The sequence below is a fragment of the Macrobrachium rosenbergii genome, chromosome 27, assembly GCF_040412425.1.
Source record: "Macrobrachium rosenbergii isolate ZJJX-2024 chromosome 27, ASM4041242v1, whole genome shotgun sequence".
Lineage (NCBI taxonomy): Eukaryota > Metazoa > Arthropoda > Malacostraca > Decapoda > Palaemonidae > Macrobrachium > Macrobrachium rosenbergii.
Genome location: NC_089767.1, coordinates 14,755,150 through 14,782,298, shown reverse-complemented (window position 1 = coordinate 14,782,298; position 27,149 = coordinate 14,755,150). Strand labels below are relative to the sequence as shown.

Sequence of the window (27,149 nt, the reverse complement as noted above, 5' to 3'; positions counted from 1 at the left end):
TACTATACATTCATCTCCCTCTTTCACACCTGAACATTTACATTAATCCTCTCTCTTTAACACATCAATATAAATTTGTTCTCTGTAGGATAGGATATAGAATTTAGGCCAAAGGCCAAGTGCTGGGACCTATGAGGCCATTCAGCGCTGAAAAGGGAAACTGGCAGTCAATAAGATGGTCAGACAGGTGTAACAGGATGAAAACCTCGCAGTTGCACTACGAAACGATTTTTAGAGAGGGTAGAAAATCAAATGGAAGAAAGCGACTATGAACGGAAATGAGAGAGGTTGCAGCTAGGGGCCGAAAGGACGCTGCAAAGACCCATAAGTAATGCCTACAGTGCACCACGTGAGGTGCACTGACAGCACTACTCCCCATACAGGGACTCGCGTAGATATGGGTACACATGGGTATACAAAACTGTAATAGGTGAACTCAGAAACAAACACGAACGCACGTAGACGACTGACTGCATATGTGAGCTATAATTATGGCATTACACCTGCAAAATTTACCGACACCAGTGTACCCACACACGCACGAACACAGGCGGGGAGGAGGAGGAGGAGGAGGAGGAGAGAGATTTCACCTATTGATTTCTTGTTATTGGATCTGGAGGTGGCAAGTAATTACAGGGCTCATGGACTTTCTCCTCTAATGGGTGTCAGAGGGTCAAGAGGCAACTTAAAACAATGTAGAAGACATGCACTAAATTCCACGTTTGTATCCACTGCATCCGAATTGCAAATGAACTACAATTTCCATAAATTTAAATATACTAGTTCTCCTGACTTCAACATTTCCTTATCAGCGATAACTCGGAAAGAAAGTAGATTGTTTAGAACGCGGTGGGAACATCAATCACAAAGCAATTAAAGCAGAAGCAGAAGTAAAAATTAACAACTAGCCTATAAAAGAAGAAAGTCGTCTTGGAAATGAGCACTCAAGGGGATGAAATATATGCCCTTGTTAGATGGAAGATAGGCACTTGGTAAATAAAACTGAAATGACTGTTTGATAAATGCCAAGAGGTAAGGAGGCAATAAAGGTATAATTAATGTGGTCCGTGTAATCATTACTATAATTCTGCTGTCACGGAAGACTGCAGTTAAGATATTTATATATCATATAAACAACAAAGATGTCGGAAAATTACAAACTAATTTCTAAGGCAAATGGAAAAAGTCGTTAGCCGTGAAATCTTAAAGCAATAATTATGCGCTCCGTTCCGTTACTTTACATGTCAACAGACACGCCGGTGCTAACGCACAAACACAAACACAAACACAATCACACACACACACACACCCACTCACTCTCTCTCTCTCTCTCTCTCTCTCTCTCTCTCTCTCTCTCTCTCTCTCTCTCTCACACACAAATAGAAAAATAAAAAATTAATTGGTAACAAAAAACCTTTAAAAACCGTAGATATAAGACTAGAAAAATACAAGATAATATAAGTACAAATGTTTTACCATAAACAAAAACAGGAGTGAGCAAATAAGCCCGGAATTAAAACTATTCAAAAAGAAAATGCAGGAATCTGGAACACTGGGAAAGAAAAAAATACTGTGGTCGTTTTAAAATGACCAGATACATATATTTGTACTTCAGTAAAAATACATATTTATATATAGTACACGAGAGAGAGAGAGAGAGAGAGAGAGAGAGAGAGAGAGAGAGAGAGAGAGAGAGAGAGAGAGAGAGAGAGAGAGAGAGAGAGAGAGAGAAAGCAGTTGCCAGTCTGCATACCTCTTTCCTCAGTCTATTTTGTGACCCAACGACCCGAGCACAATGGCTAAAGAGGAGAAAAACCGTTCTCCTTTGCCACGGCCCCAAAAGACACACGATAACGCTCCACTAATGCAATTCCACTACCCAGGATGGCTAGAGGGGCATTAACCCTTACCTGCCTACCTCCCGTGTTTGGGAAATCTCCTTTGAGGGCGACCTCTTCCATCTGCTGCTCTGTTCAAAGCGGAGGTTCTACATTTCATGAGAATAACATTTCTCTCACAAAACAGATTCCTAAGATATGTCCCGCCTAGCATTCATTAAAAAATGATGATAAAACATATGTCAAATAGCTTCCTAAGGAACGTCCCGCCTAGCATTTATTAAAACATGATAAAAAAACTTTCGTAGTTGAAATACCGTGATAAATAAAAAATATTTGAAGCTCATGCCAGACCCAAAGCCTGCAGTTATTTTGACAGATTACAGTAATTCCTGTACAAGCCAAGCGGTCGCCTTCAGAGCTCCCGTAAAAATTCTACCTAAATCATACGTTCAGGAGCATAAAAACTACAGAGTAAAAACTACACCAACCAGCAGAAACACAAGACAATCAACTGCATCTCCAAAATCTGGCATAACCAGCCAACTCTCACCAGTCAGTCCTGGCTTGCTGTATGACGTCATCACTTCTTGGATTTGGATGACAATTGCCGGCCTCCGGGGAAACTTAAGGAATCTCTCTCTCTCTCTCTCTCTCTCTCTCTCTCTCTCTCTCTCTCTCTCTCTCTCTTATTCCTTGTGGTGTAATGGTATAACTGAACTGGTGCGATTAATAATAACAACAGTAGACGAATTACTACTGTATACACACTAAATATAAATGCATGTACCCAATTTATTTGTCTTTTTTACGAACACTGCTCAGTAGTATCAGAATCTCAGAAATGCTAAAGAACTATTTTTGTACATGTTTTTTATTTACATATATGCAAGAATTATACAGTTTATATGATGTACATATAAAAAATGACAATGACAGCAGCAGAATTTCTTATAGAGCACGCCTAATCGACGTAATGACTGCTATGTCATTCGGCCGCGTAATTTACGATGCCTCAAGAGATACTGTGACAATAGAACTTTCTTCCTGATACTGACATGTTTTTTGAATGCTTTATATATAGCAACCTACCAATCAATCTATTTGTAACCTCTGATATATATGCATATATATACCTCTGATATATATGCATATATACATACATACATATATATATATATATATATATAAAATTTATATATATAAATATATATATACATATATATATATTTATATATAATTTATATATATAAATATATATATATACATACACACACACACACATATATATATATATATATATATATATATATATATATATATATATATATATATATATATATATATATATATATAGTATATAATATGAGAGATGTTCCACAAAACCTTGAAAGTCTTGTACTCACACCAACTCGAGGCTGAGCTTAAAGGAAGTAAGAGGAAGGAACAATGGGAAATGAAGGGTCACAAGCGTAATTCTATAGTCAAGGCCAATCACGTCTACGTATCTGCGGCTCATTATACTTGTGGAAGGTTAGGATGCAAAGAGCTCTCTCTCTCTCTCTCTCTCTCTCTCTCTCTCTCTCTCTCTCTCTCTCTCTCTCTCTGTGGAAGAAATGGCTCAACATATTCAATATATCATTTCAAAGGCAGTGAAACAAATTTATTAGAAAGCTTTAAAATAATATCATGAATAAAGGGCAACTTTTCTGACTCAGAATCTAAGGATTTAACAGGATCAACAAATTTACTATTTTTATTGCAATGAATATTCAATTCATTTGTGTACACAATTAAGCAGAACCACTCTACAGAATTAATAATTATCTTGTATTACAATATTACAATATCCATATAACAGAAAATAAAAAAAGAAAGGAGCAAAATACGTTCATCATGACCTTATATCACTGAAAGTAACTTTTTCAAGTACCTGTTAACCTTAGATAATTTTCGAGTATAGAAATATGATTACGGAAAAATGACAAAGCTGAGTCCATTTTTTCAACAGGTTCTGGATGATGAATAGCGCCGTAATTACTAAATCATATTCATTTCACACACAGTTTTTATAAACATCATCCATGAATGTTGCTTTTTCACAGAAAACATGTACGAGTATATATAAATTACCAGAAATATAGTAAAGATTAGGTGCACAGATAGACTGATAATAGATACCCGTGCGTATGTCTGCACATCCGCTTGCATTCACAAACATGAAATACATAGAAAAAAAAAATTACTTTCCAGCACAGGCAACTCCTCTTGTTACATTACGGAGAAATAACCTTGGGTGGAATTACGCACCGAATAATGTCGCTCGCTCTATTCTATTTCTTCTCTTTTTCTTTTCCATCCACTTTTTACTTGTGCACCTGAGTGACCACCACCTTCGTATTTCATTTCTGGCCTGTGTAAGGTCAGCTGAGATAGGATTCCAGAGCAGAAATATGATATTACATCAGGTTCAGGAAAGAAAGGAGAAATTGAAAGCAAAATCAATAAGTAGCAAAGCCATGCAAATACAAAGATTTCCATTAATGTAGTACGATATGTTGTTCATAATCTTAAGACAAAGCGAAAAAGCTAGAAATGTTCAGTACATACATTACTGCCTTACTGAATTATACACAGTATTATGCATGCAAATGACATCTGAATGTGCATGCAGATAACAGAGAACAATACCATCATAAAATACATATACAAGACATCATATTGATATGGCCTCTACTTTGATGATGACTCTGATTACTCTTTAATGATAGCTCAGTACTGACCATTAATTTACTCTCCAATCAAAGCAACATTTCCATTCCATCCACGCCCGCCCCAGGACATCATTTGTTTTAGAAAAACAGTGATAGAAGACAATAATGACCACAATTAGGACCGGAGAATTTGTTCATAGCCCGGTAACCTTTCCAATTGGCTTTATACATCTTGTGGTAAAGCAACCGTTACAAAAGTCAAGTTATTAAAGGAAGTGTGTGTGAATAGATTTTAATTCGTAACTTTACATTTAATAAATGTATACACACCAAGTTACGCGTCTGTTTACAGAAAGACATGTATTACCATCTATGTGCATGTAACATATACTGTTCATTCAATACGTGAGCAAGGAAAATACCAACGATATAACAAGGGCTAAAAGTTATAAAAGACATGTAGAAAGGAATACTTTAATAAACATAATAAAACTTTATTGAGTAACTGAGTAACACTAATTAAAAACAACAAGCATCCAGTCAAATCAGAGTAAACAAGATAAATGACTGAGGGTGAAGTACAGTCTAATGATACATTTAAAGGCATATAACATTAAGGGAAAAAATGGAAGAACGGCAAAAGCCGGTGATAAATGGCAGCGACAGCCCCTAAGGTCACCCTGACTTCGAAATGCACTCATTTCAAGCCAAAACTCATTAGGGAACAATAGTGATTACCCGTGAAAAGCGACGAAGTAACGGCCGTTCCGGACCACATTTTATCACCCCCAAGAACCACAACATCACGTTTCATTCTTTTATTTTTTTTTCTTACTTCCATGGAACCGTTTGAATGCATAACGGATATGATTCCATTCTATGGGGGAGAAGAGAGAGACAGAGAAAGAGGGAGAAAGAGAAAATCTGAAGACTGGTTTGTTCAGTGGAGTGAGCGTTACCTCGTCGAGGCTTTCTCGTGTTAAATGATATGATGATATACAATATGACGGAGTATATACTCATGACCTAGGATTCATGAGTCTACAGTTTTCCCCTATACCTTTATATGCACCCCATCTGCAACCAGTAATTATCGACTAACAACCAGGTGCATATTTTATCGTTTAAATCAACAAACATATTTATAGGGCACACGGATATTCGGTTGTAAGTAGCGAGCCATAACATTACACCACAAGGAGAGAGAGAGAGAGAGAGAGAGAGAGAGAGAGAGAGAGAGAGAGAGAGAGAGAGAGACTAAATGAATGGCAAAAGATAAAAGCAACAATGTCTGTACTACCAATAATGACACTACAACGAATCCAATCTCCTGGTACAATAGAATTACAAAATAGTTGAAACCTTCCGAGCCACAAAAAATATCATAATCTAAAGACTTAAAAAGAAGTGCCCTTAGAATTAAGTCCTTGATGCAACGGGAAATAAGAATTCGACCCCTTCTCCACAAGAATCAAAACTTATTATTCGTATATGAGGTGCTTGTCAAACAACCTAACCCAACAGTGGCAAATTCCTACTTGAAGATTAACCTGTAAGCATAACCTTGACGTTACCAAGCCCACAGGCTTCATTTGTGGAGTAACCATGCCAAATCTGACGTTTTATACGTTGTAGACAAAGTTCAATTTCTTTTTGACAAGAAACGTTCAAGTTTTACCTTGACCTCCGGATCCTCCACATAAAAGGTTTAAACCCCATTACCCATAGGTGATATATATGTAGATTTGAAGCTTTAATCTTCAGAGATATTAAGATAATGGCGTTTTAAAAACTTTAACGTTAACGAACGGATGGACGTAACGTAAGTGACTAAGCAGGCAGGCAGGGCAATTACTTGAGCCCCTAGACGGTAAATCGAGGACATGAAAAGCTATATTATAAACACCTTACAAGGGCCCACCTCTTCAATTTCGTTGGTAAATCTCTTCAGAACAGTTTCTACAAGGGTACGCTGAAAATGAAAATCCCAACTTTGGTTTGCAAGATTGTTCTAACATCTTTCAAATGAACACCATATTCTTTGGTAGCTTGACTTTTGAGTCAGTGATCCCTTTGGGTTTGTTCCATATGAATAAAGTTCCTGCTCTCAAAATAAGAAAAAAATAATACTCTTCAGAATCTTTCTAACTTCAATATCCTTGATAATAGTAGATTCTTTAGCATTTCGTTTTGAAATTTACAGAGACAGAAATGAAATCTCAACTATCCCTTCCTCATATGTCACTCTTCTTTGGTAAAAAGCAATTACTTTACGTAATTTCAACCTGAACTCTTGGTTTTTGTTAACATATTCGATGTCACACAGGCCAACGACCTTCCTATGTTTATGAGTCAGGTCTGTTGTTACTTAATCTATTACAACTTTCTTCTCATGGTAAACTCTGCCAGATGTGGACTGTTTAAGCAACCTTGATTTCCTTACTGCCACAAAAAATACCTTGGAACGAGAACAATGTCTTTATAAATCAAGCCCATACGATTTTTTCTGGAATGAAGTGTGACTTCCCCTTATACACTTTTCCAGTATATCAGAGAGTTGAGGAAAATATAGCTAACGATAAAATAAAAAGCCTGCTCATGGTCTGACCTTTTATGACGAAGTGGACATGACAATGAAAATGCAATTTCCCGGAAAGGCGGTCTACACCAATTAAGCAAATACACCTCTTGACAGAGTAAAAATCGAAGGTGATAAATGATGATTAACCATTTGAAATTTAGGGATACAATATTAACAATTCACCGTTTATTACTCGAAATATTTAAAATCACGTTGAACTGCCACCGTTCAGCTATAATACTTCCCTCATTCCATTTTCACCAAATGTTTTGACATCATTTCCATACAAGTATGCAATGGACATTGTTTTACATTTAACGGAAAACTTTTTTACCACACTGAAAGGCAGCAAAAGGTTTCGGCAATATTGACTGATAAATTCATTAAATCAGGATTCGGTTTTCAACAAATGCAAAAGCATATGTTTTTCACACTTTATCGTGATTAACTGCTCGTTGCTTAATTCTCCTTAGTGTACCTGGCATTTAAATATTCTAGGCTACTTAAAATGTTTCAGTTTTTAGAATGATTTTTTTTTTTTTTTTTTTTTAGTGAAGGGAGACGAACACTGACCCAATTCAAGGGTGCTGAAAATAACATCTTTACCTGCTTCCATTCCTGAAACATTATTACGGTATACCTCTACGTTTCCCAGTTGCACTGTTCTCTTGTAGATCGATAAAGGCTCTGGATATCCGTCTTCATCTGCAGAAATGACAACTTACATTTTCCTTAGATATCTTCTGATAAGTTCTGCCATCTGTTCGACATGGGAAAGTCTCTTTCCAACTTTAACTGTATTTTTCAGTTCCTTACATCCTGAGAAGTGGCTGCCCTTTACACTCCTCCTGCACATCTTCTTTCATTCTGCAAAGCCTGGGTTTATTTTCGTGATATCTCCTCCTCGTTCTGTCCCTCAACTTGTCAGTCAGTGATTTTGGCAAAATGATAATTATGAATCGGTTCTGATCACAGCCTTAAGATTTAGGATGACCTTTGTGAGGAATGACACTTTCGACCATTTAATGAATCAAAGACTTTATAAGGGTTTTGTAGACCGTGTATTTTATAATCCAAAGGATGATACTATTACCTCGGCAAGGGTGACTGTGATTTGTTTTGGTTTCATTTACTTGTTTATCTGTGACAAAATTATGCAACAAGTAACGCGCGGGTTTTTGTAAGTGATCTGACTTTGGGAGAGATAGGAATGCAACTTGTGCTTGTGAGGAGGAGGGAACTTTTGTGTGGTGAACTGTTCAGCCTTTTATATTTAAAAAACCAAAACCTCATTCACCATTACCGTAGATTTTGGGAGCAAATTCAATAAATACATCCACCGAGCTGGATTGTTTTTGCTTGTTACATCCTACAAAAAAAGTTAAGTTTTTGGTCTGGTTTGCCCACTAACTAGCAACGAGTAAATACGGGAGAAGAAACCATAAATTTAAGGGGTGGACTGCTCAGCTTTGGCGGAAGTTGATGGCCTGCGAACGCTCTTGCTATGACTGCGTTAAAAGTAAATGCTTCTCACAGTGGACCCCCAACAGTTCCTGAACCACAATTCAGCTCGGTAGGTTTTATTTCCGTTTCTGTTTATTTTCTGATTCAACAGACTTTCACAGGTTTAGAAAAAATATGTGTTGTTAGGGCTGACAGAATGAAACATCGACCTCGACACGTTTCCTGGGCAAAGTTGCCAGTAAGTGCTCTCCAACTCCTTGAAAATGAGGGGGACACACGATGTTCATGACTTTATATTTTTTTTTTCGTTCAGAGGTCTACCATATGCCCTGAACATTAACCCAAGATAATTATTAACCGTTAAAGTCACAATAGTTCAACTTAGTTCTTATTAGTTGCCCGGAGGTTAAAGAAACTTCATATTTAACTGTATGGCGATAATGAGGATAATAACACGCACACCGCACTGTCAAAGTAATGGACCCGTTATAATAACCGTCCCCTGAGAATAATAACCTTGTATTTATCATTATTATCATCATCATCGTCATCAACAACAGCAGTATAAAAGGGGGGAAACATCAGAGATACGTTTTCTCCGTAAAAATCCCAGAAACCTTTACACACTCCAATTGCAGATCGACTAGGTAGAAATGAAAATAATAATCATGTATAATGTACATGAGATGTAAAATGCATCATAACCCAAATGTCATTATAAAAGCGTCAGCCAGAAGAAACCGCTAAAGACCTGAGTAAAGCGCCTTAGGGTTAATCTTCAAAGAAAATAAATATTTTCATGCAGTATAATTACACGTACTGAAACTGCACAAAAATATATTTTTTTATTCTTTCCAAATTCTAGGTAAAAAAAAAAAAATTCACACACACAAACATGAATAAACCTTTCCAGCAATCAACTACGAATCGACAAATTTCACCTGTGCTAAATGATGACAGCTACTGATTACGTCATTAATCTAGTTTTATGACAGTGTTATTATATGCGGTTCCCTTCCTTGTCAAAATGAAGCCGTTACCTTTGTGGAGCGAACGAAAAAAAAAGTTAACACTGTTGATATATTTTATTTAACAATTTCCTGTACCGTTATATCATATTCGTTTGTGTTTACTTACGAAAATTCTAAATTAAATATACATAAAAAAAACGTGCGCGCCCAGACGGTTGCCTCGATAACAATCAAGGAAGGAAAACTACTAAATACATTGAAGCCCACACGCGAGGTCGCCATCTTTCGCTCATTCATCATCTGGCTAACTTCCCAAACCTGTTCGGATACCTCTTGACCGAGAGAGAGAGAGAGAGAGAGAGAGAGAGAGAGAGAGAGAGAGAGAGATCGGATACCTCTTGACCAGAGAGAGAGAGAGAGAGAGAGAGATCGGATACCTCTGGATCAGAGAGAGAGAGAAAGAAAGATCGGATACCTCTTGACCAGAGAGAGAGAGAGAGAGAGAGAAAGAGAGAGAGAGATCGGATACCTCTGGATCAGAGAGAGAGAAAGAAAGATCGGATACCTCTTGATCAGAGAGAGAGAGAGAGAGAGAGAGAGAGAGAGAGAGAGAGAGAGAGAGAGAGGGGGGGAATGCTTGTTCAAACCCATCCGAAGAGATCGATCAGGTATCCGAGTGCTCTTTCATTAAACCGCATTCCACGACATGAGAGCCTTCCATTACGCAAGATTTTTTCCCATAAACCAATACTGTTCCGGAAAATCCGGGGAAGCAGGAAACATAAAAATATCGAAAGGAGTACGCATTCCAGCATCGTGCTTTTCATGATTTTTTCTCCTGCATTCACAGCACGGGTTTAGCTGACCTGATTTAATAACCAAATTTGGGGGATCTTTATAATATTAAAATATATGCAACTATAAAACGATCCTTTTATGGCCGTTCAGTACAAATTAATTCATTCTTGTCTTAACCTTCAATCTTGAATTTCTGAGATTTAAACGGTAGATGTTTCCTGAGCATGTGACGCTTTCCGTTATACTGACTACAGTTTAAAGTATTCCTAGCAAATAATAATTTGTGATAATATATATATATATATATATATATATATATATATATATATATATATATATATATATATGTATATAAGTATATATGTATACATTATATATATATATATATATATATATATATATATATATATATATATATTTTTATAAATATTATCGATGTAGTTAGTGTAGGAATATTAGGCCAATTGACCTCGACAGAGAACATCTCTGCCCGCCGGTAGGGTAGGCAATTTAAAATAACAATCACCGCCTTAGACAAATGGCGCCATAGGCTGGAAAGTTTGTAAACAAAATATGTTAGGCATTAGGGACCTAAGCCTCAGAGAGGGTTTACGCTCAATGACCCTAGTTAAAGCTTTATTCTATGCATTCGACGATGCCTTTGTCAAGGTCGGATTGCCCGGGCGGTATAGGTCCTCTCTGGAAGACAGCGAGGTCGAGTCAGAGTCAGAGAGAGATCCCAGGTCACGGAACCAGGGTGATTGCATGCGTGCCCGAACGATATTCTTTATTACTTTCTCTCCTACGTCTATCTTGTGAATTGGGAAGGCCAGAATACGACTCCTGAGGTTTCTTTTGATGCCCTAGATTTCACGGTAAAAATTCAGCTTCGTCGATTGACCAAGTTCTTTCTGTATTTCACATTTTTTCTTTGTTTTCTTCCTTCAGCCACCACTTAGGGTATAAATTAAGCCTAATTATTTTATTGTTAGCTTCAACCCCATTATTCCAGTAAAATAAGATTTAGGGTAAGCAAAATCAGGTTAAATCTCGATGCTTTGATTGCCTCGCGTCCGAATGTTTGGAAGAACCGCTACATTTAAAATCAAATTATCTCAAATATTCTTTGTTAAGGTTAATAACCCTTAACTGGCGAGCTAATTAACGTCTGTCTTTGAGGTTAACTTTTGGCTTCAAGTGACAGGTTACGTGTAATCTTGGTTTGCAGGGCCGTAAAAATTACGTAAATTGAATAATACATGATCAACCAAGACCCTCACACGTAACAATATATATATATATACAGACATACGAAGGTAGGTAGGCAGTACACTAACGCAACTATTAGATAATTAAATATAATGACTAACTGTGAAACTACGAGGAATGGAAGATTACATAAGAGAATGCAGGCTGCACTTATTCTTTTGATGCGACCAAAAACAATGCCAAGTGACAAAAATCCAAAAACATGAAAGTAATGACTTATTTCAGTTGCATATTACAATTTAATTAAGAGAAGTATCCACATTGGAAATGGATTCGAGTACAACGATGTCAAGCAAATATTTGTACCCAATGAAAACTCTTATGTATAGAAGAGTGACCTTACCAGGTACATGTACTCTGAACACTATAATGATCACTAGAAGCGGAAGCCATCTTTTCCTACTAATAGAAAAAAAAAAAGTCGAGAAAGGCTTTCTTAATATGGTCAGGCAATAGGGGCACACATGTATACTGTTGCAAGACCTTGCTGAATTATAGTAGCAGGGCACCTCATTCAGGATCTGGCTACAACCAGTCTTCCTGCCGTCACACCAGGAAAAAAATGAAAGGGCCTCTGCGGGGTAATCCTCATCCTACCAGGATGTAACAATTCGCCCTGATATCACTGTCTTAAAAAGTCATCTGACCTTAGATAACATGGAATATTTCTAGTTCACAAAATCAACGGCAGCAGTGATACCATTCACATATCTTAAATAATGAAATTCTTCAACTTATACAAATAAAGAATTCATATAGAAGTGAACAAATGAATATACAAATAAAACGAAGCACACACACACACACACACACACACACACACACACACATACAATAACCTCAGCAGATTCGCGTGCTGGAATTTGCTCGTACATAAAGATGGGCCAACGGGAAAAACGACATCAGCGTTTCGATGAAGGAGATTACTATACAGATACGACGAAGATAACAGGTCTGGATGGAATGTGGTTCAATCTATTTCCTACAGGGAATGAAAAGGTGCCTTGTCAGGAACGAGATTTATGACGGGATACGCATTATATATATATATATATATATATATATATATATATATATATATATATATATATATATATATTAGCTGAAACCACTGGGAAAGTTCAAATTGAAACGACAGATTGCCAAGTACTTTCGTGCATTTCAACACATCTTCGGGGCACAAAGATGTGTTAAAATACACGAAAGTAATTGGCACTCTGTCGTTTCAATTTGAACTTTCCCAGTGGCTTCAGCTAATAAACAAAATCACGCGCTTACTTTTGTGATTTTTTTTAATATATATATATTTTTATATATATATATATATATATATATATATATATATATATATATATATATATAATACATATATATATATATACATACATACACAATACATATTTATGTATTGGATAAAGGACGAAGCCAAGAGGATAAAAGTACAGAAGACCCACCGACAGCACAATGGCTACCCGCCTCCTAACCAACCAACCACCCGCCCCCCACAGTGAGCCACTCACCTCTACTTTGAACAGAGTCTCTCTCTCCCTTCCCCTAAAGATTTCTGAATTGCACGCGATGTTCACCTACGCATGTTCTTCCACCTCCAACAACCTCAAGACACTTTGGCCTTAATTCTATGTATACTAATCAAACATTAACATTTCTACGTTTTTCATGCTTCCACCCACCTTTACTCGACGTACTTTACGCAAAAATTCATCTTACTACTTCAACCTTTCCCAGTTTCACTCACTTTCAAAATACTCCAGTTATTTTAGGAAGAGTTGTTCAACAAACCTTTATGCTTCTCAATCATTGCTTTCCTATGCACTTTTTCTTTCCCACCTGCAGACCTCCCACTTCCTTCCTCTCATTATTTATTATGTGATCCACTTACACGTAAGCACACGCGCGCGCACGTGAAGCCTCCAAGATCCTAAATCCCGAAAAAAAAGAAAACAATTTTTAACATGACAGCCCCAAGCCTTCTCATACCCCGGATCCACGAAATATTCCTTCAACCAGAACCCGTCCACTTCGGCGTTATGGGAACGTATGAATCATTGGCAGTCTCCCATGAGGCAGTCAATGCAGTGCAATGTTTTTCGGGTTTTTCTGCTTAAAACCCACCGTACAAAAATGTTCTGATAAAGTGACTGGGAGTGGAAGAAGAAATGCAGATGCGAGGTGAAGGATAAAGAGTTTTTTTTTGTATGATAAGAAATCACTTTTAAAGACTTATGATTTATTGTTACTGCACATGTTCTTGGGGATGTTTCCATCTGCTTACATCATGCTGCAATATGTTACGAGCCATGCAACTGCTAACTGACAGAAAAAAAAGAGGAAAAAAATTTACAACAGTGTCCCATCTGTGTGTTCCCTCTCTCTCTCTCTCTCTCTCTCTCTCTCTCTCTCTCTCTCTCTCTCCATTTATGACGGAATCCCATGACGGCCCCGTAAGAAAACACACAGGCACGTCCACACAAGAAGGCCATGAAGATGTGACCCGGAGCTTATCGAAGTAATTGTGGGAAAACAGGAGTAGCGGAAAATGTCGCCGTGACGAGGCATCTTTCGTCAGATACAATTTGCATCGCGTTTCCCGTGACAGGTTCAGAGGAGGACTTCAACCGAATGTTATGCAAACACATCAGAGAAGAGAATGTTTCTCTCTAAGCAATCATGTATAGAAAGTTATCAACATTACAGAAAATAACTACGGAAACACGAGCTATAACAAAAGCACCCTACATCTTCCAAACAGTAATTATCGTGAAGAGCGGCCGTTTCATTAGGCCGTGAGCAATACATACAAATTACAGGGAACGTTGTACATAGAGGAATGTAGGCCATTTAATCCGGAACTACATAAGCGCTCAGCAAACACGCATGCGCACAAGATCCCTGCTGATAACCCTCCTGATAGGACGATCCTTGCATGACTCTAATAAATGGTTTGAAGTCCTTAGCTTCAAGGGTCCTTGGGTGATCACCGAGGGAACCTCCATTCACGGTCGCATACTCACTAATTAATTATTCATCAGCGTTATTCACATACCTGACTTCATCCTAAATCCTAGCCTTGTGGGCCTGGCTTCGGCAAGGGTCTATTAATATTAATGAGATTATCAACAGCAATGAATTTATTAGTAGTGTTTGGTGAAGGACTGTAAAGCCGTGTCAGCACCTCAATACGAACCGCGTCTTTTTAGTGGCAATACAATATACATATATTTATACACATGTAAGTATATGTATATGTATATGTATATGTAGCTCATATATATATATATATATATATATATATATATATATATATATATATATATATATATATATATATATATATATATATATATATATATATAAAGTACAGAATGGATTAGTCTTTAATTAACAAGAAACATCGAATCAGGTTCATCGAGGAAAATAGCTGGGTGACAGTACTTGCCAGTATTTGTATAAAGTTCTCCTTAATTTTTCTATTCCTCCTTGTGAATCATTTGATTTTCAGTATCTGACAAATACGACCTTACTCAAATTCGCCACATTAAAAAACAAGTATAAAATGCGCCGAAGTTTCTTCGGCGCAATCGAGTTTTCTGTACAGCCGCTACAGCGTATAATGAAGTCCACCGAAAATAGATCTATCTTTCGGTAACCTCGGTATAATGCTGTATGAGCCGCGGCCCATGAAACTTTAACCACGGCCCGGTGGTAGGTTATCCTGTATCGTTGCCAGAAGCACAATTATGGTTAACTTTAACCTTAAATAAACTAAAAACTACTGATGAAGATAGCGGGCTGCAGTTTGGTATGTTTGATGACTGGAGGGTGGATTATCCACATACCAATTTCCACTCCTCTAGCCTCAATAGTTTTTAGGATCTGAGGGCGGACAGAAAAAGTGCGGACAGAAAACAATGCGGACGGACAGAAAAAGCCGGCACAATAGTTTTCTTTTACAGAAAACTAAAATTAAGAACACGTAAACTTATGTAAACTACTATATACAGTCATGAGGCGAGCACAACGTTCATACAATATCCGTGAAACTGATCAATTTTATTTGCATACCAAAAACGAAATTTAATGTAACTCAAAATTACAATAAAGCCCCAGAACGACTTTGCAGTAGTGCACCTTAAGCAGAGACAGTTTAGGCCACAGACGGAATGTTTACCTTATACTACCGTGGACGGAAATACAGTTAAGTGATTCATAACTGTCATTATGGGCAATATTAAGGCGGTAATGCTAGCAGCAACCGCAACACTGGGAGTAATGGCAGGATTCTACGAATATCTACAAGAGGGCTTTAATCAAGTGGAGGCGCTAAACATGAAAATCATAACTTCGCCTTTTTGGGGAAGAAGTTGCGTAACTCTACATTGCGACAGTCAGACAATTCTTACCAAAAAAAAAAAAAAAAAGCGGGGTCTCAGCAAAAAAAAATGGGTCTCAGCAATTTTTTGAAAATGATCTATGGTCACACTGACTTACAAAAATTTCCATTAAAACATCAATATATTATATATATAATAAAACGGGTGTATATATATATATATACATATATATACACATATAAACATACATACATACATATGAGTATATATATATATATATATATATATATATATATATATATATATATATATATATATATATATATATATATATACCTATCATTTCAGGATAAGGCTGCTGGCCCTTGTCATTTTCAATGCCGACTTCAACCAGTTACAGGCGACAATCTACCAGGTAAGTTTAGGTAAACACGAGTACACTAAGAGTCAACGTAACTTCTACTTTCAACTGAAGAAGTTTAATCTTCCAGTTCTTAGCAAGTATCTGACCCCAGACAACACGGGTACCTGTTCACTGCTAGCTCTACTGACAGGTAGGGTTCGAACCGTGGACCTAGTGGACATGAAATTTGGGTCCGATCCGCATACACGTGCATACTTATATATACATATATATATATATATATATATATATATATATATATATATATATATATATATATATATATGTACATATATATATATATATATATATATATATATATATATATATATAATTGATGCATATATTATATATATGTGTGTGTGTGGGGTGTGTGTGCGTAGTGCTGACAAAATTAAACCGATGAGCAGCATCCATAAGAAAAACAGCAATTAGGTCATAACTTTCTATACCTGTACTTTCTCGGTCGTACTACTCTCCAGACAATATCAAGACTATCCAACAGAAATCGGTAGTCCCTTTGCAGTTATCCTTGCAGAGTATGCGAAACAAAAAGAACCAAATAAAAAACAAAGCAAACACCAGGATTCAAGCAAGCATAACGCACCATATCGCAAATCCTTGAAGAGTTCATCTAAATAATTCGTCGAGGGATGAATCACTGGTTTCGAGTCCGCCTCGAAAACCTTGAAGGATCTCTCTATCTCTCTCTCTCTCTCTTATGGATTCATGCGTACACATAACATCCTCACGAATATGCAGCAAAACCACACCAAAATCCATTCAACAGTAAACTCCAATCAAATCTCATAAGCGAGCAGCTCATATTTAAACACGTACCAAAAAAACTGAAAAAATTGACAGAAATGAAATAACGCCCGTAGAAGCGAAAACCCTATTGGAAAAACGGCTAATAACGACTGTACATGAAAACGGGAGCAATTTCGTGTTATGCTCCATCATGTGAGTCGTCAGAAGCGTTCTAAGAAACTGCCGCAACGTCACAGGGTGCATTGCACACTTCCCCAGTTACGCAATTGGCGTAACAAACAAACCACGCATGCGCAACGTCATGCCTACTCTCCCAAGTGCATCTTAAATAACGGCAGTCATTAGTGATAATGTTAAAGTTACATTTATATCTTAAGAGACAATACCAAAAATACAGCAACTAAAATATGCTCTCAGCGTTTGAGAGAGAGAGAGAGAGAGAGAGAGAGAGAGAGAGAGAGAGAGAGAGAGAGAGAGAGTTCAAGGCAGAGATATCGGATACCCATCGCTAACAGTCGTTAAGTTCATGGACCTAATTACGAGTTTCGATACAAGATTATCTGAAACCATCAATTTATCGAAGACGAATATGTCATTTGTAAGGCAGAAAAAGACGTTAATTGACCCATGACTGACGATCCTTTTATCGGAGACACGTTACATTTTTATAGTATTACACAATAAAAAATTTAAATAAAGCTACTTTAGAATATGCACAAAAACAGAGATTAGCATTGCACAAATAGATGAATAAACAAACCAGTAAAATACTTATCTAAATAGGGTTATCATACCCCAATACCCCTATAATCAAATAATTTAAAGGCTCATAAATCAAGTCCTATAATGGCAATTTACGCTGACTTTGTAGGTCTATAAGAACAGAATACGATAAACAGGGTATAGATCTCGACTCAACAAAGGCCTCCATAAAACGAAATAAAAGACGGAATGTTTGGTGTAAACAAACCTCGGCTGTCGACAGGTGATTCCCTACCTGTTTATTATAGGAGCTAGGGGGGCATCAGTAGAAGGTAGGTCCTCCTCCTTCCCGGTGACAGATGTGTTTATATGGGGTCTGTGCAGGTAGCTCGTGGCACGGAACACTATATCACGTACGCTCAGTCTTTTGTGCGCTATATATACAGGTGGATTAGCGCCTTCGTAGTATTTCTCCTAATATCGGGAGAGGAAAAAGGTCCCAGTTTCTTTGATTTCAAGTCGTTATTTTGCTTGTTTCAAGACGAAAACTAGGCCTAACGTGGCTTACAAAAGGTGAAAAAAAAACTTTTAAACGTTAAGAAGTAATTGTAGCTTCGTATCATTTCCCACTTAAAATCCAGTTCGTGCCTTTTTCATATTTTTGTTTTTATTTTTCTTAGTTACAAAAATGTTCACAAAATAAGAAATGTTATCCTTTGTCACAACGAACTATAAGTGCCACAATCTCCTCTCAATGAATATACTTCACCACAACGCAATTCGTAAAGTCGACTGTAATTCACTAATATCGAATCCCAAGAGTCACTGGTTGTAAAGCCTGGAAGACAATGAGTCACTCGAAAATCATTCAAGATACCATTGTTCGGTATAAATCATCATATAACAGCCCCCTAAAACAGAACAAGAAGGCTATTATTACAAAGAAACATCATCCACGCTCACTCAATACAGGCCTCGGCTAAGCCTCAACGGCACAGCGACACTGAGCATCTACCCACTCCGGGACACAAAGCAGACTGACTTGGACATATTTTTTATTCGATGAATAGCCTACGGCCCGATGGAGAGTTCCGAGCATCTTGAAGAATGAGTCTTCAATAGGAAGTTCCAACCCGCATGTATCTCTCTCTCTCTCTCTCTCTCTCTCTCTCTCTTTACACACTCATACAAGAAACCTGCATTTATACCTGCCTCTCTCAAAAGCGTTACTCTCTCTCTCTCTCTCTCTCTCTCTCTTACACACGCATACAAGAAACTTGCATTTTTATCTGCTCTCTCTCTCTCTCTCTCTCTCTCTCTCTCTCTCTCTCTCTCTCTCTCTCTCTCTCTCTCTCTCTCTCTCTTATATATATATATATATATATATATATATATATATATATATATATATATATATATATATATATATATATATATATATATATTGATCACCTCTTCTTAAGTTATGTTTTCTGACTTTAATGTAGTTGTCTTTATTCCAATTGTCAGCACTAAACTTCATTTTTCTGATACCTTCCACGTGCACTATAAATTGATATTCTATCACTGCATTCTCAATATTAATACTACTTTAATATCTACATGAAAGTTTAACCTTACATATTAATGTGTATTACATATTCATTGACATTATTTTCTCTGTACAACATACACACACACATATATGTATATATATATATACATACACATACATACATACGTATATATACATATAATATATATATATATATATATATATATATATATATATATATAATAAATATGTCTACATTTCGTCTATATCCAACACACAATCTACAATCTGGTATGAGAACACAACAGACTTAACATCTGAACATCTCGTCTAGTCTCAAACTTTAGTATTAAAGACACAACCCACCGTAAATTCATTAAGACGAACGAGACTTGACTGACAACGTCATTTTTGCGTTATTCCTATTCAGTCTGCAGTAGGACGCACTAGTTCTACAAATTGATTTCTAAAATCCTTCCCTTTTTCTTGACCTTTCTACTTCTAATATTATTCGGTTTTATTTCTGGAAGTGAGGGAAGGCATTGAAAGTTAGTGCACTATAACCACAATCATTCGTATAGCTGTCAAGTTCATAATAACACATATGAAATAAATATATAAATTCAGAAACGTTCATTATAATAGACCGATTTAAATGTCAACGACCACCGAGACAGGTCAGTGTACGACAAGCTTCGCCTCCCGTTCGAAAGTTCGCGACCAACTGACCGAAAAGCAAAGGACCCAGCGCCCAAGTGCCTCGACTGATCCCGCGACTGACGACGGCGATGAATTTAACGACGACACTGCCACGCTGAAAAGACGTCGTCCACCAGGGTCTAGCAGCCTTCCACTAAAACGCACATGGACCTCCCGACCATTTCCATCCACCCATCTCCCGCCACCACTTCCTCCTGGCATCCTTAGGGGACCAGGGACGTCCCTAGGTGCCATCCCCTATTCTCGACTTCCATCCCACGACCCCCGACGGTAGCAGCTACTGAAAAGTAGCATCCTGTCGCTGAAATGATCGATCGTTTGATTGGGGCATCGGCCTAAACGGAATGACCTCGGCAGACAATAACCGACGGGATATCAATTCCCACAATTTTCAGACAGTTTCGTCTGGACGTGGTATCCGAAGTTTGCCGAAAAATACTGTGCGGATGAGCTGAAAATAAACGCAATAACGCTGTCAGTCTGTCATAATGTCACGTCATAAAGGAATCTAATCGTTTCCCAGACACAAAACTCGCTCTTCTAAAGGGACCTTTATTTCACTTACAGGCTGGTGAGGGAGAGGGGAGTCACAGAATCTACGACAGGAGGAGGAGGAGGAGGAGGAGGAGGAGGATTGCATTTAAAGGAGAGGGTCAGGGGAGGGAATGGAATTCTTCTTCAGAGGCTTTCACATCTCGTTAGATGTCGTTAGTACCAATTGCGCCGACGCTATGAAGGAAGTGCCGCGAAGGAAGGGGGAAGAGAGGCGCCGCTCTGACTTACAATGGATGGAAAAGGAAAAAGGGGGAAATTATCATAAAACGGTTGCTCTTTACGCAACTGTTAGCACTGACTTCACTAACGGTCATAGTGATCACTTGAAAAAACAAATAATTACCAATATAAAACTCTTTACTATATTACTTATACAGCACCATATTATTAGTCACAATAGTATTAATATTTATTATAATAACGTAGATTGGAGGAGGTCTACTTAAAACTAATAAATTCTATCCTTCTACTCTTTACTAATAACACTCTTTCCGAAGCCTACATTCCAACAAAGAAAAGATATAACCATAATTTTTTTTTTTTTTTGAGAAGGTGAGGACCACATGATGTCAAAAGAACTAAAAATAAGCTTTGGTATGGCAACGAAGTCACTGAAACTCTTGTTGGAGATTGTTTGGAATTACAGAATAAAAGAGGCTTGTTTATTCCAGCAAACTAAAGAACTGCAAGCATTATTCTGCTCCTCTAAAGGCCAATGTGGCACTTATAACGAATTATGACTGGACAATACAAACTTGTACAGAGCATATTCCGTTGTAAATCATATAAATTATTGAAGAAACTGGCAGCTTCGATAAACAGTGATTGCGTCCCTACATTTAAAAAGCTCACAATACATATAAAAACACACTGAATTACATATCACTAAAAAAATGGGTAGAAATGGAAAAAAAATGCAGTCATTCCCATACGAAACAAACAGGGTACACAACCAAATGAAATGTACTATATAATTGCAACAGATTAATATAATATATATTTATGCATAACGCCAACAACCATCATAGCAATACCGGTTAATAACACAAAAAATAAAAACAAATATATGAATACAGTAACTTTTATAATAATTTATCCTCATTCATACTAAGCGTGATATTCAACACAGCAACAGTAACGACGAAGACAGCAAGAGCATCAGTAGCAAAAGCGCTCGCAAGTGCGGCGAAGACATGCAAATCACACGGAGGCCTGTCGACAGGTCGCATCCAAATGAGGAAGGACTCATTAAGAAAGGCCTGTGACCACCAAATTCTGAGAACTTCTTTGTTACACATCAAACGAGTTCTGTTCCTCTCGCTGAGAGAGAGAGAGAGAGAGAGAGAGAGAGAGAGAGAGAGAGAGAGAGAGAGAGAGAGAGAGAGAGAGAGAGAACTATGATCTATAAGATCTTATATCATGAATGGAGCTGTTCAAGATTAATATGGCATCAAAACGATTAAAAAATCTCATTACATAAACGCAGTTTGCATCCGTATTTTTGTTTTTTTCTTCTGCTTATAGCTGCGATAGTCTACGGGTGATAAACCCAAAGGTTATAACTGGCATCGTCCAACCCGTGACCTGCCTCTCCCACCACTGGCCTTCTTGGTCCGAGATTCATGAAGTTAAGTAGCTTCCCCCACACACACACAGTCCTGTTATTTCTGACGGTCTAGTTACACTATAATCATTATTATTCACGACCGCCTTTCCAAAAAGCGATACAAAAGGCTAAAAGTACTGGTAGGCAAGGAAATTAAATAATAAATTATAGATAAATTACACTGCGTTTAAAATGAAAAAATCTTTTCTGAATTTCGCAAGACAAAAATTGTGATGGCCTCATTACGGTTTGCGTAATTTTGATTGTTTTTAATATTTAAATTGCATCAGTCAATGATTCACATACATCGCATGACGACAAACAATTTCCAGCTAAAAAATAAATAACACGTAACAGTTAACACATGAGTATCGGAAATTATCTAGGACGTTGTATAATAACCATGAGTATAAAACCACAGGAAAATACAATACGTACTAGTAGAGTCAGTAGTGCTAAAGCTTTATACTTGTTTTATTTCAGTAATAATAGTCATCTTCACATCAAGTTGGAATTGAAAAAGAACGTAAACCGAAGCTCACTTAGCCAATAGGCTAAAAAAAAAAAAAAAAAAAACAGTATAATCATTTGTTCCCTTTCGGCCAAGCTTTCCAGGAACTAACCGCTGACTTTATAAAGATGGAATTTCTCTGTCTAAAATTGCACAAACTTTTTACGCCCTCAGGTATAAGAGAGAGAAAATGATCTCATATCCGTTTGTACAACTGTCTTTTGTGGAATCTCGAAAATCATAAAAAATAAAAAATTTTGTCACTGACGTTTCCTATCAAAGAATGAACATTTGATCCAATACAAAGGAAAAGGCTTTATATACTAACCATTGTTTACTTTCTGTTCTTTGTAAAAAAGAAAAGAATACTTTTTGTTCAAAGGAGAAAATTTCTTTATAAAAATTAAGAGAATAAGAACGCACTTTTTGTACGAAGGTAAATGAGTTTCACAGGTGATATAATTTTCATGATTCAGAAGTGTGAAGTTACGTAGATATTTTTCTGAAGAATGTTAATAATAAAACGTACTGAGTATACATGATACTGTGTAACAACGATCATCTAGCGTAATGAACCCCAGTTTTAAATCTGACATCGTCAAACCTGGGGTCATGCTATTTCACCGCTGGGCCCTATATGAGTTTACAAAATGAAAGTACATTAGTCCGAACTTCGAGACGGTAAGTGACGTGCTAAGGTCGGGATTTGCCCTCTCTTATATTATCGTCATTTATGATGGTATGGTTACAACAATGGTGTAATGGTAATGATAATGGTACACTTGACATGTCACAATCAATATATTTCAAGTTTTGCCGTCGTCAACCCCAACGGCAAGTGACCAAAAAAATAACTTTAGGGTGAAAATGACGTATGTTTAGAAAAATCAGTCTCGAATTCCCGAACTTTTTCCTGACTGTCAATCATCAAAAATTTCTAATTTACATATTATATTGCAACTCACCTGCGAGAGCAAACACCTTAGTTGTTATGCAGCATAAAATTATGCAATATTCCCTCCAATGTGGAAATGCAAAAACCATTGTTCTTATTCAAAGAACTGTAAAATACCAATAATTAGCAAAGACAATAGAATCAATTCAAAATGTGCCTTTGGTATACCAAGTACCACGGTTTCATTAGTTCATAACTTTAGCTTCTGATCGCCTCTCTTTCTCTCTTAATATATGCAAAGGAATAATTATTCGAAATTTTTTTCATCAATTAAGTCGCGCTTCCTAAAAGGCGAAAGCTGAGAGAAATAAAAGACAACAGCCACGAATCTTTTGATCATATGGATGAAACCTATATGAAAAAAAAATCCATAAAATAGAAAAATAGACCTAAAGCTGTAAAAACATTAAATATTTCATAAATGAAATAAAATGGAAAAGATCGCTGGTTCTCCGATTATCAAAGATGGAAAAAACAAAATAAAATAGATGACAGCAATTTAACAGACTGATGATGCTCGTTATCCAAAATCACTGACAAAATTCTTTAAATGTCCCCCCCTAAAATCCCCCCCGTTTAAAGGTATTTCAAGACCACAGATCACACTAGTATAAATTATGAAGAATAACGAGTTCGCCGTTCAGATTCGACGGTTTTCCATGAAAAATCCTGGATAATGAAAAAGTGATCTGTAACCTGGAAAATCAACGCCTACACAGAACATGGAAGCATTATAAAATATTACCCACCCACAACTCAGAACCATTTCCAAAATAAAACGTGTGGGGTGCATAATAAACAAATAGCCACAAAATTTCTGAACAAAAAGCAGACGTATTTTAGAAAATAAAGAGAAGGCTTCACAGTCGAGCGCCTTTCATCTTTTTCTCATTCCTCCGCTCAAATACCGAAATCCCCGACGTCATCCGGACACCAAAAATCAAAACGCATTCCACACCGAACACCGCGGAAGGAAGGGGGATGTGGTGGCGGAGGACTGGGGAAATGAGGGACGGGGAGGGGGGGAGGATGGTGGGGAGACGGGGGGTGGTCTTTGACGCATTCCAAACATATGACATGATACGTATCGTACCTGAATATTTAGGGCCACGGGAATGTCAGGCAGGGACACGACTCCAGTCAAAAATATCGAAGTGTAATAGTCTGTTATCCATCTCTCTCTCTCTCTCTCTCTCTCTCTCTCTCTCTCTCTCTCTCTCTCAACATGAACAAAAATATCAGAAAATACCAAATATGCCGAAATATCTGTCAATCTGAGAACTATACAATTAACATATATATACATACATACATACAAAACATGCACACAGACATAAATTAATACATACATACATACAGTATATATATGTATGTATGTATGTATGTATGTATGTATTTAAATACCAGATACTGATTTAATTGAGTAAATTACTAAAGTGCAGATCAGATAGTTGATGCAATCATACAGCAACCCTGTTATAAAAGATAACCACCACTTAATAACTGAAAAGTTTAAAGGTACATACATTGACTTGTCTATCATGAGAGAGAGAGAGAGAGAGAGAGAGAGAGAGAGAGAGAGAGAGAGAGAGAGAGAGAGAGAGAGAGAGAGAGAGAATGCTGTGGAATGATTGATGGAGAAATTCCTTCAATACCAAGAATACCAACACAACTGCTTAGAATTTAAGGGGATTTTACGTTTACGTAGATTTTTGTTGTAAACATTTACTACTCATTTAGATAGATGTAAGTGAATAATTTGTTTGTGACTTTGACGAGCAACTATTAAATTGTCGGTGATGTTTATTATTACAGTCTCTCTCTCTCTCTCTCTCTCTCTCTCTCTCTCTCTCTCTCTCTCTCTCTCTCTCTCTCTCTCTCTCTCGCAACAATTCATAGTAGTCAGGATGCGTTTATGACAAAAGTGGAAACCCATGTACTGTACTTGGGGTGTCAGGTTTAATTGAATTTTCCTCATTCCGATGCAATACTTTCAATACATTTCCAAACAAGCGCCACCCCTATAAACTGAGTTAATGAAATAAATATCACCAGAAAATGTAAAATCGTGCATAAACTGAGTATGTTTCAGTACACCCAACTAATTGCATTCAGATTGCAAATGGAGAAAATATTACAGGACAGCAATAAATTTGGAGCTAAACAAATAAATAAATGCACACACACATACACAAGGGTGCGCCTTATGTGCGAGCGCGCATGCGACGAGAGTTACCGCGGAAGGGAATATTCACCGAATACTTTAAATGGAACATATTCTCTTCAAAGAAGGAAACGTATCAAATTAATCGCATCTGACTATTGTATTAAAGTTCAGTAACTATTTTGTCTAGTTCTAAATGAGTTACTTTCCTATTTGAAGCTCCCTGATAACTTAATCATTACGTTATCGGTTAATCACTATTTGTTTTAAAGTTTCTTATTAGCCATGATGACACTCACTAAACGTAAATGAAAAATTATGATCTCAATGAAACTGAATGCTGCCTTATATTTTCCAGTGGCTATATACTCTATTCTAAATTGGTATTTTGAAAATTAATGATCTCAATGAAACTGACTGCTGCCTTATAATTTCCAGTGACTTTATCTCTATTCCAAATTGGTTATTATCACCATTAGCACTGACACTTTCCAACAGAAACAGCTGTTTTATATTAAGGTCAATTAACCATTACCTTATTAATATAATTTTCCAAAAATGAAAATGGACTACTAACAGGACTAGTAACCTACAGCAAAAGATGGAAATGGGACCGGCATAACATGAAACAGACAGACCAATATAACGGAAACATAAAACTGAATTGTCAGAGAATGAAACAAAAATCATTTTTACTTCATGAAAAATATGAACCTTAGCGGCACAGTCGTTACTGGTGCAAGAACCAAAGAGAGAAAATGTCAATTACGAATGAGGGAATTTCACAAAAAAAAAAAAAAAAAAAAAAAGTAGCGCGCAAAATGGTAAAACGGATCATATGGCACCTCGAACTAACAAGATATACTTACAAATCAAATGCCAATGTCCTCCAATGTCCACCAAACTCAATTAATGCTACATACCTGAAAAGAGAATTTTAAAATCAGTTAGAAAGGCGTAATGAAAAATGAAGTATTTAAAAAGCCAAGAAAAACGAGAAATTAATTAACATCACCTGAAACAATTCACTAAAATATGAGAAAGCATATAAGCCCTGAACTATGTACAAAAAAATCTATCTAAAGGTAGTGATATAGCAACGAGGAAAAGGGGCTGTTGTTGTCCATGACTACAAATTTTCATGCAAGGAAACTACCATTCCATAAGACAATTACAAGAGTAAAACGATAGAGACATGAAACATTATACAGAATGAAAATTTGATCCTTCTAAAGGTAATA

The 27,149-nt window shown here is 36.9% G+C and overlaps 1 protein-coding gene across 12 annotated transcripts in view; it reads right to left on the bottom strand.

Annotated features, from left to right (window-relative positions):
* Nucleotides 1-27,149, bottom strand: part of LOC136853422 (uncharacterized) — a 574,979-nt gene that overhangs the window by 319,149 nt on the left and 228,681 nt on the right. Inside the window, exon 1 of one of the 12 annotated variants that reach the window (XM_067128965.1) lies at nucleotides 18,159-18,774. The exons of 10 other annotated variants lie outside the window; for them this stretch is intronic. The gene's annotated coding sequence lies outside the window, so the exon portion shown is untranslated. Of the gene's footprint in view, nucleotides 1-18,158; nucleotides 18,775-27,149 lie in introns of those variants that run through there. One more of the 12 variants, XM_067128962.1, reaches the window with a different exon arrangement.